The sequence below is a fragment of the Ictidomys tridecemlineatus genome, chromosome 3 (assembly GCF_052094955.1).
Source record: "Ictidomys tridecemlineatus isolate mIctTri1 chromosome 3, mIctTri1.hap1, whole genome shotgun sequence".
Classification (NCBI taxonomy): Eukaryota; Metazoa; Chordata; class Mammalia; order Rodentia; family Sciuridae; genus Ictidomys; species Ictidomys tridecemlineatus.
Genome location: NC_135479.1, coordinates 147,625,946 through 147,639,228, shown reverse-complemented (window position 1 = coordinate 147,639,228; position 13,283 = coordinate 147,625,946).

Below are 13,283 nucleotides of genomic sequence, written 5' to 3'. Positions count from 1 at the left end.
GAGCCAATTGTCATTGTTTGAGTATTACCTGGGCTTTTAATATCTCTTTATTTTGCTCATTCTGTTACCTTATCCTGGATTTCTCATACCCATATCTCATCCCAGCCTTCAAGGTTCAAATACATGCTTTCTCCTTTAATAGTGTTCTTCCAGATTTGTCCAGTCTGTGAAATCAATTATTGTCTCTTTCCTAGCATTCTGTACCTTTTATAGCCCCTGCTACATGCAGCTGTATGTTACAGGCTGCTGTAACTTCCTGTCTTCCAAATAACTCACAGGGCCCGCAAGCAGTGTATGTTTCTGACTCATCTTCATCGCCCAAGGCAATTAAGCCACACAGATTTTTTAGATAAATAACCATTCTTTGTACATAAACTGCATGCTTATCACAAAAATACATAAAATAATAAGAAAGGGAATAAACCTCCCTATATTGAAAGGGTGACTGTTAATGTTTTGGTGATGGCATTTCATGCATTTCATTATGTACACATGCATGCATATATGGAATTATTTCACACATGCTGTTTTGTTTTTTTATTATTTAATTGTCAATGGATCTTTTTAAATTTTTATTTTTATGTATATATGTATTTATTTATATGCAGTGTTGAGGATTGAACCCAGGGCCTCACACATGCCAGGCAAGAGTTCTATCACTGGGCCACAAATCCATCCTCATGCTGTTTTCTTTTAGGTGCCTTCTATTCTAGTCCTTTCTTCTATGACTTTATCACTCAGTGCTCTGCCCTTTACTCCCAACTAATTATGTGGTTTTCCTTAATATTTTCATATCAATTTCTTTCTTATATCTACATCTATACCTGTGGAATACCATAATAAATATACCCCCTTAACCACAAGGCTACCATCTGGATTTGAAGTATATCTTCTGATCAGCACACCTGGAGAATAGCACTTATATTCCTTTTTTTTCAAAGCCCTCTCTTCCCCCCTGGCAGGTAGAGTTGTAGCAGTTCATTGAGTTATCTCATTTTCTAGCAAATCAATAAAACATTTTTCCTTTTTCTCAGAACCTCATTCCCATTGTTAGATCAGCATGAAGACAAGGACCAAACTTTTGATATCAATGCAACAATATTAAAAGATGTGGCCTTTGGGAAGTGATTAAACCAAGCAGGCTCCACCATCAAGAATGAGATTAACCTCCTTATAAAAGAACTCAAGGTTGAAGGAAAAGCCTTCTTGCCCTTTCTCTTTCTACCATGTAAGTATACAGTGTTCATTGCCCCTGGAGGAGGCAGCAACAGAGAAGAGAAGACTGGGTTCTTAGCAGACACTGAACCTTGGACTTCCAGCCTCCAGAACTGTGAGCAATAAATTTCTATTACTTGTAAATTATCTAGTCTCTGGTATTTTGTTATAGCAGCACAAACAAACTAAAGTTTGGCTCTTTTTGTATTTATTATACTTAGAGTTTATTGAGTTTCTTGGATTTTTTTAAAACAAAATTTGATAAGCCATTATTTCTTGAAATATTGTTTCATCCTTTCCTCCCTTCCTCCCCACCTCCCTCTCCTGTTTCTATTATTAGATCTCTATTATACTTATAATGGTGTCATACAAGCCTTTGAGTTTTCATCTTTCTGTATTATTTCTTTCTGGTTTTTTTTAGACTGAATTATCTCAGTTGATTTACCTTCAAATTTTGCTGATTATTTCTTCAATCTTTTAAATCTGATGTTAAGCCCCTCTGATGAATTTGTCATTTCAGTTACTGTAGTTTTCAATTCCAGAATTTCTGTTTGGTCCTTTAAAAAAATGATTTAAAACTATTAATTTTTTTTATTTTGTGAGATACTATTCTCATTATTTTTTTAAATCTTTACACATAGTTTCCTTTAGTTCTTTGAACATAGTTTTTAATAGCTGACTTAAAAGTTCTGCCTAGGGCTGGGGATGTGGCTCAAGCGGTAGCCCGCTCGCCTGGTATGCATGCGGCCTGGGTTCGATCCTCAGCACCACATACAAACAAAGATGTTGTGTCCGCCGAAACAACTAAAAAAAAAATGTTAAAATTCTCTGTCTCTCTCTCTTAAAAAAAAAAAAAAAAAAAAAAAAGCTTTGCCTAATAAATAAAAAATCTGACTTCCTTGAGAAATGGTTTCTTTTTGACTCCTTCTCCCCTCTTTACACCATATATGGGACATATTTTTCTGTTTCTTTGTGTGTTTCACCACGCTTTGTTGAAAAATAGGACATTTTAAATTATGTAATGTGTCAACTGTGAAAATTCGATTCCTCTCCACCAGCCCCAGTGTTTGCTATTATTTCTTTTTTGTTATTTTGTTGTAATTCTTGCTGTTGTTTGTAAGTTTGTTTAGTGACCTTGAACTAATTTTGTGATGTCTTTGTCCCCTATAGCCACCAAAGCTTCTGCTTCATTAGCTTAGTACTTAGCTAATGATTTAGCCAATAACGTCTCCACCCTTTACTAAAGATGTGTGTATGTGTGTGCCCCTGCACCAGTGCAGCACGCGCGTACACACACACACACACACACACACACACACACACACACACGCAGGCACTCTGTGGGGCACACATTTGGTGCTCCAGCAATTTACAACTTTGTCTTATTAGTCTTTGCCTCCTGCTGTTCAAAGCTTCCACATCAGCTATTGTGAGAGTCAGGCCCTCTTGGGTCTTTTCTGCTTATGAACACAGTCTTGCACTTGCACTTGCCCTTCTGCATTCCCAGGAACATGACATAGCTTTTCATATTCTCCTAACGACATCTCATCCTCTAGATTTTTCTTTTAAAGTTTTTGGCCAGCACTTTATTTGTCCCAACTGGTATGTTGCCTCAGGGAGCTGTGATGTTAAACAATTGTCACAGATGATTTTTGACAATTACCCAGAGATAGAACTTTTCTCAGTAGACAACCACTGAATCATGCCAGATAAAGACAAGCCCTATGAATGGAGCTTTTCCAGGAAGCTGCCAAACAGGTCAAATGGTGACAGTTCTCTGTGGATGTTGCTTTTAGAGGAGCTCCAAATCCATTATGCTCTCTCTAGTGGCTGCAAAGCTGCTTATCTGCAGCTATCATGATTTTGAGACTTGAGTTTGTTTTTTTATCGTTGTTTTGTCTTTTTCTCTTTTTAGTTGTAGATGGACACAGTACCTTCATTTTCTTTATTTGTTTTTATGTGATGCTAAGGATTGAACCCAGTGCTCAGTGCCTCACACATGCTAAGCAAGTGCTCTACATTGTGCCACAACTCCAGCCCCAAGGCTTGGTTTTTAAGGGTCCTTGAGAACTAGGGAGAGGGAAATGGGAATAGAACTAGTTATAACTTAACTTTGACATGGAGTCTGCTCTTCTGATCAAGATTTAGGTATTATATTTGAAGAAGAACTCCTTAAGATTGTCACAGGTCTTTGATTAATTTCTACATGACAAAAAAAAGTTAATTTTGACTTTTTTGGGTCAGTATTCTTATTTTATTTATGAAGATGTAGTTTTTGTTGATTCTTATTCTGCTCTTTTGAAAGTGCTTCTACCTCTCTAGTTAAATTGTTACTAAATATTTTATGGGTTCTGTCCTCTTTTTGAGGATACATATATACATATACACATACATATTCGCAATCAGATTTTTTTTTTTTAAAGAGAGAGTGAGGGGGGGGGACAGAGAGAGAGAGAGAATTTTAACATTTTATTTAGTTCTCGGCGGACACAACATCTTCGTTTATATGTGGTGCTGAGGATCGAACCCGGGCGGCACGCACACTAGGCGAGCGCGCTACCGATTGAGCCACATCCCCAGCCCCTCGCAATCAGATTTTAAAGTTTATTTTATATATAGTCACCTTCTGCAATTTGTTGTTAACTGTATAATTTTTAAAGAAATATTTTGAAAATTCTAGATAAATGACATATCTACAGAAAATAAATGTTAATATATTCCTGGTACCTAAAATAATTAAAATATTTTTCTCATTGTATTGCAAGAATATATAAAGCCATAGTGAACAACAAAATTGTAGGGACTTCTTTGCTTCATGCCTGATTTTTTTAATACCTTTATTTTATTTATTTTTATGTAGTGCTGAGGATTGAACACAGGCCTTGCATATGCTAGGTGAGTGTTCCACCACTGAGCCATAACTCCAGCCCTCATGCCTGATTTTAATGGAAATAGTGTAATAGTTTCCATGCTTAGAATAATTGTTATTGCTTTTTATTGAATAATCTGTTTGCATTAAAATTTTTTCCAATAATGAATGTTGAATTTAATTTAGATCTTTATTCACAGAGATTGGGAGAGTTTTTAAATTTAGGACTTAACACTCTTTGGACCATTGCTTGATGATAACTTATAAAGTGTTTCATAACCTGGAATTACTCACACAAACAGCAGAATTATGAATTGTGAGATCTAAAATGGGAGCCGTAAGAAAACTGGAGAATACACCTGTTCACATTTTAACAGAAATTTACCAAAGATAAAATTCTTGCCTGAGTTTTTTGCCATTAGAGGCTTTATTTAAGTGGACTGGGAGAATTCAAGGTAGATCAGAAGGAAAGGCACTTCGGTGTCAGACTGGCAGAAGAGATGTTTTGGTATAGACAGAGCATTTTTTTAAAAAAAATTTAGACTTCTTACATGCTATTACCTGAGGCCCAGACACTGAATCAACAGACAAGATTAGACCATTAGCAGTTATACCCTGACCAGGGTCAGTCTTACAGGTCTCGCTTCTTGTCACCCATGATATCCTTTCTCATCATCCACCCTCTTGGATTCTTATCCTGATTTCATTTCCATTTTGTTCCACTTGAAATTGAAAGCAAGTTTCCAGAATTTTTACTTTGAAATTGACCCCATGAAAGAACAAGAGCAAGGACACAGAGGTAGGGATGCCCAAAGTAAGAACCTATTTTAATGGAACTGAAGGGACTTTGTAGGGAAGTAAGAGGAGATAACTGGACAGGTACGTTGGAACCATTATGAAATTTCTTGCCTGCTGTCTTAAGTAGAGGCAGTCAAGCCTAATGGCTAAGTGTCAGTGACTCTGAGTAGAAAAAAAGGAGTTGTTCCAACAGAGGCTAAACGGTTTAGAGAAGGAAAAGTGTCTCCAAAATAAAGGACTTCCTCTTCAATTTACCCAATATTCAATCACAGACTATTAAAACTGACGAAGATCCTAGAGATATTCTAGTTCAACCTCATTTTAAAAATGAAGAAGAAGCTCAGAAAGATGAAGTGAATATGCATATGAACACTAGGAACAAATGAGATGTTGTCTATATGAGAAATCTATCTCCCAAAACAAAAGCATCAACAATATCACCTTTAAAAAAGAAGGGAGACACCTCTAGGATTCCAATAACATAATCGGTGAGAAGTGTTTCAAGCACAAGTCAAATAATTTCCTATAAAGTGAGTTGGAAGATTCTGGTCCTTACATGTGTGAGTGCCAGTCTTATGTGAAAGGAACTGAGTCACAGTAATTAGCAGATTATTGTTAGGTTGTTTTTTTCATGTTACAGTAATGCACCTAAATTACTCTTAGGTTAACTTTTCAACCCCTAGCAAGCCTTTTAAAAAAGGAAGAGACATCTTTTGTAGGTGCTTGCTTGCCTGCATGGGAAGCCATAAGAAAGGGTTGCCATTATGAGTCTTAGCAGGCCTCCCTTGTCAGACTTTGAGCACCATGGGACAGGCAGGAACAAGATACAGAGGAGAACACCTGTGGGAAACAGAAGTAAACACTATATTAAGAATAATTAAATTAATAAAATGAACATTATCCAACCCACTTTCGTCACCAAGTATTTTAAGCACTGTGGCCCCATGCAGCTAGAGGGAGAGTTTTAACAAGAGCACCAGAATTCCCAAAACTAGACATCCAGAATCCAACACAGCTGATGCAAACTGACAGTTCTTTGAGGCTAGGAAGCCCTGTTTAGGGATGGAAATCAAAGAAGGATTCAGCCTTAGTGCTCTTGAGCATGTATCTTTTTGTTTTTTAAAAAGAATAGCTGTATTTATTCATTCATATAGCATACAATTTACCTCCTTAAGGTTTACAATTCTATGATTTTTTATTATGTTCATGGACATGAGTAATCATCACCATAGTCAATCTCAGAATAATTTTATTTCCTCAAAAAGAAACCTAAGCTGGTGACAATGTAAAAATGATAGTCCTCTGTGGAAAGTAGTACGGTTCCTCCAAAAAGAACATAGTGTTGCCATATCAGTCTATCAGTGTCAATTTGAAAGCAGAGAATTGATGAGAGGCTGCATGCTGGTATTCACAGTACCATTATTTACAACAGTGAAAATTGGAAGTAACCCAGCTGTCCATTAATGGATAAACAGATAAATGAAAGGAGATATATGTGTACAAAGAAATATTATTCAGCCTTTAAAAGAAGGAACATTCTAACATATATTACACCTTGGGCAAACTTTGAAGACAGTATGCTAGGTAAAATAAGCCAGTCACAAAAAGATAAATACTATATTAATTGACTTTTGTGAGGTACCTAGAGTAGTCAAGTCATGAACACAAAAAGGAGAATGTTGGTTACCAGGGGCTGGAAGGAGAAGAAAATGGTCACAGAGCTTCAGTTAGGGGAGGTGAAAGCATTCTGCTGGAAGATGGTCATAATGGATAAACAAGTGTATGGCACTTGTATACTTCATGGCACTGAAGTATACACTTGAAATGACTAGTTTTATTATTTATATATTTATCATAATTTTTTTAAAAGCCATCATAAGCTGTTGAGAAGAAAGACTGTGACTGTCTCCAGCATCATCAAAGGTCCCAGGAGCAGTGCAAAATGGGTGTGGAGAGCAGGGGCAGACAGTTTTCTTGCCTCTACTTGAAAGTCATGTGACCAACAGGCTGTCTACTTGTTCTCTTTGATTTCTTTCTGTTTCCTCATCCAGAAAATGAGAATCATAAAGCAGCAGATTTCTGAATGTGTGGAGCTTTCCTGAAACCTAAAATTCTGTTACACCTTTATAGCATTTGCTCTCCAACATAAAATGCCATAAAATATAAAAGAAAATAAGTGAGGAGAAGAGCAAATCTCATACCCTTTAGCTATCATCTTCTAGTCTCTTTCCCAGCCCCAGCCCCACCTGGCCCTAGAACTAAATAGTCATCAATCTACATTCTGTCTCCATAGATTTCCCCATTTAGGGCTTCCATATGAATGAAATCACAAAATATGTGGTCTTTTGTCACTGTGTCTCTCTGTCTCTCTTTTTTAACTTTTAAGTCAGTTGCTTCTTTCTGCCTTTCCCAGGACCTGTGGACAAGGTCTATCCAGGGAGGGCATTTGAAATCATTAGGAATGAAAACAAAGTGACAGATTTACAATTGAAAGCTGTTTAAATTTTTATTTTAGAAATAATTTACTTACTATGAAAATCTCAACAAATATAGAATAGCAAATAATAAGAAAAAATCAAGTAGGGCATGGTGGCACATACCTCTAATCCTAGTAATTTAGGAGGCTGAGGCAGTAGGCTCAAAAAAGATAAATACTGTATGATTCCACTACTCTGAGGTGCCTAGAGTAGTCAGTCATGAAAACACAAAGGAGAACGTTGGTATATAGCTTAGTGGTAAAACCGTGGGTTCAGTCCCCAGTACCAAATAAATAAATAAATGATCTAAAAATTTTAAAGAATCAGTTCTAATTCCATCACCCAGGAATAACCAATCCCAACATTTTGATTTGAGAGTATTTGCTATGCATATTATATACACAGGCACATACAGGCACAATATATATACAAATGTCATATTATATAACATTTATAATTTTTTTTCTGATTACAAAACTTATACACGTTTTTGGTAAAGCAACTGAAAAGCTATAGCAATGTAAGATTTAGATATAAAATGTGCTTCATAATTCTTTCACACAGTATACGTTTACTTAAAAATATATTATGAGCTGAGGGAGATGGTACATGCCCATAATCCCAGTAACTCAGGAGTCTGAGGCAAGAGGATGGCAAGTTCAAAGCCAATCTTAGCAATTTAATGAAGCCCTAAGCAATTTAGCGAAACCCTGTCTCACAATAAAAAAGACTGGGATGTAGCTTAGTGGTAAAGCACCCCTGTACTCAATCCGCAGTCCACCCACAAAAACAAAACCAAACCCCACATATTACACACACACACACACACACACACACACACACACACACATTCAATATTATATAACATGGCATTGGGGGGGGCACGGTAAAGCACTTACCTAGCATTCTGGAAGTCCTGGGTTCAATCCCCAGCACTGGATTAACCAAGTAAGAAAAGAAGAAAAGAACATTATGACCTTTTATATGTTTGTCCATACAAATTCATTTCATTCTACCTCTCTCTTTTTTTTCTCCTTGAGGTACTGGGGATTGAATCAGAACCTAGCACATGCCACATCCCTAGCCCTTTTATTTTTATTTCGAGACGGGGTCTCAATGAATTGCCAACCCTCAAATTTGCAGTCCTCCTGCCTCAGTGTCCTGAGAGCTAGGATTATAGTCTTGCATCACCATGCCAAACCATTTCATTCTTTTTAACAGTTATTAGTAGTCCATTAAAAAAATGTGCCACTATTTGTTTTAGCATTCTCCATTGATAAAATTTGGGTAGTTCCTAATTTTTCACTAAAATGGGCACAATCAATGTTTACACTTGTTTCTTTGTGCTAGCATTTCCTAGAAGTGGAATTGCAGGTCAAAGAGTATGTTGTGTAACTTGATTTTTCTTAACCTATTACTATATTACAAAATGTTTTCCAGATCACTAAATATTTAGTTTAACTGCTTATTATTATAATCTATGTATACATCCAAATTTATTTTCCCAATCTCTTAACACTACAAATTATGTATAAAATTTCACTATTATAAACAGCTTTGTAATAAACATTACTATAGATAAATCTTTGCATGCATGCTCAAAAGTATATCTTTAAGAAGATTCCTATATATGTAATTGCTTGCTCAAATAGAATGCATATTAAAAATATGAAAGGCTATGGTTTTTCTTCTTATAGAAATAATATATAGTCATCCTAGATTAGGAAATACAGATAGGTAAGAAAATGAAAGGTGCATAACCTTAGCATCCAGAGGTAATCCTTGGTAATATTATAGAGGTAAGCACCGGTAACTATTCTGTTTGCATTTTTTTTTTGCATGTGTGCAAATATAGAGTACATGCTACTTTGAACCACTTATAATAAACATTTTTTCATTTATGTCCATTATCATTTTTAATATCTGCAGAATATTTTATCTCAGACATGCACCAAATTTTAGTTGCATAGTCCTTATTGCTAGCCATTTACGTTGTTAATGCATGTATTTTGAAAAATTTTTAGGTGAGTGTAGTGCAAGTAGAGGGACTCTGTAACCGGCAAGACGCCTAGAACAAAAGTACATAAAGTGTTTCAGCACTTACAGTAAGGATGCCTTAGAGGAAGAGTCTTAGAAATGCACCAGCCAATACAGAGACCTCTGAGTGGAGGCACCTGTGCTAGGAATGTGACTATGTGAATATGGCTGGTTAGCGTAGGGAGAAGAAGGTCCTTGACTGAAACAACTTCCAGAAAGCTGCAGTGCACTGGTAGTGCACAAATGTGGTGTGGCGAAGTTAGCATCCCCTCCATGAGGCCTGCCAGGAAAAGCCTTGTAATTGCCTATGGTCGGGCTAGAGGATCACACTTCAGATTTTGGCCTGGAGCTCTTCAATAAATAATTATAGATTGTCAAGACTTGTAGGTATCCTGTCCTACCAAAGTAAGCAAAGGTGCCAGTAGAAATCAAAGTTTGTCAGGGTCAGGACCTCAGGGACCCAAATGATTTCCTTTGGGGTGTGTAAACTGACATTTCAGGGCAGATCAAAGAGTTGCAGCACGATTGAGCAACTGAATGAGCGTCATAGAACTTTAAGCAGGCACATCCAGGTCTGATGAAATTAAGTCCCCTCTTTTTAGGAGTTGAGACTGAGGCGTCATTCATCTCAGTGAGGGGCTCTACTTCTGGAGAGAATCCTAAGCACATAGTAGATGAACGCTTGGCTCTGCTCCGTGGCTTTCTAAAGTTATCACAAATTACCTGAATTTTATTTTTTCCTTAAGAAATAATTTTATTTTGGTGTGTCTCTCTTGAGTTTCCTCTTGTCATCATTTGGCTATGAGGTAGCCCCCCCAAAGCTCCTGTTAATGCAGGAATACAGAGGTAAAATGATATTAGAGCTGTAACCTAATCAGTCTATTCTAGTTTGAATGGACTTACTGGGAGATAACTGCAGGCAGTAGGGCATGGCTGGGGGAGATTGGTCACTGGGGGCCCGCCCTGGAAGAGTGCATCTTCTTTCCTCCCCACCCCCACTTCCAGCTTCCTGACCCCACCATGAGCTGAGCAGCTTCCTTTCCTGGGTCTCTTCTCTATTATGGGCTTCTTCACCTTCAGCCCAGAGCAAAGGAGTCAATCTGTGGACTGAGACCTCTGAAACTGTGAGCCCAAATAAACTTTTCTTTCTCTAAATTGTTCTTCTTTGGTATTTTGGTGACAGAGATGCAAAAGCTGACTCAAACACTTCTAAAGCTTTTTTATATTTTCAGCTTGCACTCTTTCATTGAGAAATGGATTTTCTCATTGTATATATTGCTTATGTTAAATTTTCCTGCTCTAAGATTTAAATACTTTGAAATTTAATGGAGAGTAAGTGCTCTCTGGTTACCTCATCCATATCTTCCCGATTTCCTAACTTTTTATTATATCTCCTTTTGGTCTTTATTGCTTTGGCTTGTTCTATATTCTTTTTCAAACCAAAAGATAGATAATTTTTAAGCTGAGACAGGAGGATCACAAGTTGGAGGCTAGCCTCAGCAATTTAGTAAGGCTCTAAGCAACTCGTTGAGATGCTATCTCAAAATTAAAATAAATAAATAAATAGAAAGGGCTGGGGATGTAATTCTGTGGTAAAACACTCCTAGGTTAAATCCCTAGTACAAAAAAGAAAAAAAAAGAAAGAAAGAAAGAAAGGGGAGGAATGGGAGGATTGACCAGTGGGGGTCTTACAAGAAAAGACTAGTTATCATGGTAAAAGACTTTTTCTTAATTTTTAGGGAGAGACAAGGAAGAATGATTTACCCTCCTTGAATCTAAGTGAACAGAGAACCATTAATAAAGAGCAGGGGTGCCAACTAGAAAGGGAGATAGATGTGTCATTTCCTAACAGAGGTCTGGTCAGGCATAGACAGGCCTATCTTCCCCTGTGCCACCTAAAATGGGAAAAAGAGTTGGGAAAACATTAGTCAAGTCGAGGACAGTCGACTGTTGAAAGAGTGGAGAGGATTCTGCAGGTGGCCTCTGGGCTGGATTTACTTGCACTCTCTATTCAAGAAGGTCACCCATGTGGGCAGCAATAGTTGTCAAGTGGCCCCCAGTGATCCAGTGGGGGAAAAGATAGGGTAAAAGGGATTGAGCTGGAGCCAGATCAGGTGACTATGCAATACAGAGTATCCCTAACCAGACCCTTCCAAAGAATTCAAAATCTTGGTGCCTGCCACACAAATCACTTCATCACCTCTTTGCGTTGGCCTGAGAAGCAGCATAGCCAACAAAAGGTATTTAAGTTCAAGAGGTGTTTGCTTTCCCTCCACCTCCATTCTCTGTTTTTGTCATCTCTAAGGGAAGGGAATAGCTTTAAGGCTGCTTTGAAGTTTTTAATGCACTCGAAAGTTATGGAATTTGCTCAAGATTCCCTTAAGAGCCTGAAGGGTGTTCACTATAACATAGTTGAAAGCAATGATTACAAAAGCAAAACCACATCACATTTATGCTCCACCAAGAAGAGAGTCTTTAAAATAAACCAGTTATGTGCACATACCCTTTAATTCTGCAGTTCCGCAGTTAGGAATTGAGACTACAGGTAGAGTAGCTAATGTGTGACAAATTAGATGGAAAAGAATGGGATTTGTAATAACAAAAGCCTAAGTAAAAACAGTAAGAAATAAAAAAAAAAACTGGAAACAATGTAATTCCATCACGAGGATAGTGGTTAAATCAATTGTTTCATAATCACATATTTAAAAACAATAAAGATAATGAGGTAGAACTGTGTGTGTTGACAGCTCCAAGATTTTTTATTAAATGAAAAAAGGTACGGGGTAACACAATGCATACAAATCTTTAAAAATAGAAACTGCTCATACAACATAAATATTAAAGAGTACACATATATATTAATATATAAATTTAGAACATTGCTGGAAGGATCCCTAAGAAACTTGAGAGTAGTTTTCATTAGAAAGCTTGACAATAAGACTTTCACTTTGCACTTACACCTTAGGTGCTGTTTAAATTTGTTACTAAGGGCCAATCAAAATCCCAAGGGCATTTCTTGTAGAAATAGATAAAGCAATCATGAAATTCATATGGAAAAACAAAAGACCCAGAATAGCAAAAGCAATTCTAAGCAGGAAGTGTGAATCAGGCGGTATAGCGATACCAGATTTCAAACTATACTACAGAGCAATAGTAACAAAACCAGCATGGTACTGGTACCAAAACAGGCGCATGGACCAATGGTATAGAATAGAGGACACAGAGACTAATCCACAAAGTTACAACTATCTTATATTTGATAAAGGGGCTAAAAACATGCAATGGAGGAAGGATAGCATCTTCAGCAAATGGTGTTGGGAAAACTGGAAATCCATATGCAACAAAATGAAACTGAATCCCTTTCTCTCACCATGCACAAAAGTTAACTCAAAATGGATCAAGGACCTTGATATCAAATCAGAGACTCTGCGTCTGATAGAAGAAAAAGTTGGCTCCGATCTACATATTGTGGGGTCGGGCTCCAAATTCCTTAATAGGACATCCATATAACAAGAGTTATTAACAGGAATCAACAAATGGGACTTACTTAAACTAAAAAGTTTTTTCTCAGCAAGAGAAACAATAAGAGAGGTAAATAGGGAGCCTACATCCTGGGAACAAATTTTTACTCCTCACACTTCAGATAGAGCCCTAATATCCAGAGTATACAAAGAACTCAAAAAATTAGACAATAAGATAACAAATAACCCAATCAACAAATGGGCCAAGGACCTGAACAGACACTTCTCAGAGGAGGATAAACAATCAATCAACAAGTACATGAAAAAATGCTCACCATCTCTAGCAGTCAGAGAAATGCAAATCAAAACCACCCTAAGATACCATCTCACTCCAGTAAGATTGGCAGCCACTATGAAGTCAAACAA